Source organism: Petaurus breviceps, unplaced genomic scaffold (genome assembly GCF_028583685.1).
Source record: "Petaurus breviceps papuanus isolate PSGF00001 unplaced genomic scaffold, PetGlider_PUasm1.0 470, whole genome shotgun sequence".
Taxonomy (NCBI): domain Eukaryota; kingdom Metazoa; phylum Chordata; class Mammalia; order Diprotodontia; family Petauridae; genus Petaurus; species Petaurus breviceps.
Genome location: NW_027186350.1, coordinates 610,712 through 612,643, shown reverse-complemented (window position 1 = coordinate 612,643; position 1,932 = coordinate 610,712). Strand labels below are relative to the sequence as shown.

The following is a 1,932-nucleotide window of genomic DNA, read 5'->3' as shown; positions in this document are numbered from 1 at the left end:
GCCTCCTTTAAGTGCCCATACCCAGTGGTGTCCCTGCCCCACTGCTTCTGCACTCACCAGGCTTGTGCTAGCTCCTTTTCAACCCCAACTGTGTCTCTGCAGCACAGCTGGGTCTGGCTTTCCTTGTCATCAGAGGTTCCCTTGATCTTCCCTGGTTCAGACACCCAACTCCCCTCACTATCCCATGGGGAAAAGTTACTGTGGCTAGGACCCAAAGCAGCCTCCCAAAGCAGCTAACCCCAGGGCTTGATGCTTGTTGTTTAAGTAGACCCTAGCTTGGAGGTATTTAATCTTCACAGGGACCAAACCTGGAGCTGGGATTTCTCTTCAGATATTCTCTGATTGCCCCCAGGAAGATCCCTGTTATGCCCCTATTCTTTTTTTTTCCACACAGATTCATGTTTATTTTTAATTTCCAGAACAAGTTCTCAAGGTTGCAGGGAGGATGGAGGTGGGGGGAAGGAGTGAGGCCCTTCTTCTAGCCCCATTGGGATCTAGCCAGTCTTCCCTACCCTCAGGCCCTTCCCTTGCCTCAGTGACCATACCTCCCCCTAAACCATGCCAAAACAGTGGGAAGCAGACTGGAGGGAGACACAAGTGTGTTTCAGAAACAGCAAGGGCAGGGCCAGGGGAACCTGGCAAGCAAACCAGGTGTCTCAGAGCAGAGAAGGGCCTATGGAAAGCCCCTCTCCTGCTTGGGTCTTGGCATAGCTAAGCTCTTTTGTTGGCCCATTTGGCCCTCTTGTTATTGATGGGTAGCTTATAAAATCTGTCAGAACGCATGTAGGCTGCAATCTTCTCCAGGGCCTCAAAGCGGGCAAGGAAATCCTTCAGATTTGGGAATTCATCCAGGCACTTGGATTCAAACATTCAGTTCTGGTCTAGGACATCATACACAAGGAAGTCCACAAAAGTGATCTTGTCCCCTGCAAACCATGTCCTCTTTCCCAGGAACTGGGAGAAGAGCTTCAGCTGACCTGGGAGCAGCTCCAGCTACCCAGGTTTCAGTTTGTCGAAATCTGGGCTGTAGGAGACCCGGACTAGCTGCATACGGAAGTCCATGACCTGGTTCTACAGCAAGTCCACACGAATCTTCTCTTCCTCAGTCTCACCACACATGTTGTGCTTTTGAGCAATGTAACACAAGATGGCATTGCTCTGGGTGAACTTATGTTCCCCATCAATCAGGTATGGCAGGTTTGGGAAATCCAGGCCCAGCTTGAACTTCACATCCAGCCATTGGCTGAGGTCATAGTCAGGAGCTTCCCCGCAATGGTACAGCTTCTCCTCATAGTTTGAATCCGTGTATTCCAGGAGCAGGCGGATGGCATGGGCCAGCCCGCAGATGTCCCAGTAGCCGAAGATCATAGCCACGTCATCAACAGAGTGAATCAGGTAACTCCCGTTATGCCCCTATTCTTATTTATTTTTACTGTGCTATGTTTGCCCAGAGGTGCTATTTTATCTCATTTGTGGGGGGGAAATCTTGAGAGCATGGGACTTTCTGACCTACTCTGTCATCTTCCCAGAATCCTCTCCACTTCAAGAAATTATTAAGGAAAACTGAAGTTTTAGAACTAGAGGGTAAAATAGAAATTGAAAAAAACTTACTGATCACTTCCTAAAAGTGATCCCTAAATGAAAATGCACAGGAACATTACAGCTAAGTTTAGAAGCTCTCAGGTCATGGAGAAAATATTACGAGCAATTAGAAATAACTCAAATATTGTGAAGGTAAAGTCAGGATAACACAAGATTTAGCAGCTTCTACATTAAAAGACTAAAGGGTATGAAATATGATATTCTGAAGAAGAAAGGAGCTGGGTTAGGCAACCAAGAATAATCTACCAAGAAAAGTTGAGTATAATCCTGCACAAGAAAAAAGGATATTTAGTGAATTGAAGAACTTTCAGACATTCTTGAGGAAAAGAC

At 46.7% G+C, this 1,932-nt stretch overlaps 1 pseudogene; it reads right to left on the bottom strand.

The window, feature by feature from the left end:
• Positions 1 to 657: 657 nt before the first annotated feature.
• On the bottom strand, positions 658 to 1,404 carry LOC138171861 (glutathione S-transferase Mu 3-like; annotated as a pseudogene).
• Positions 1,405 to 1,932: the final 528 nt, after the last annotated feature.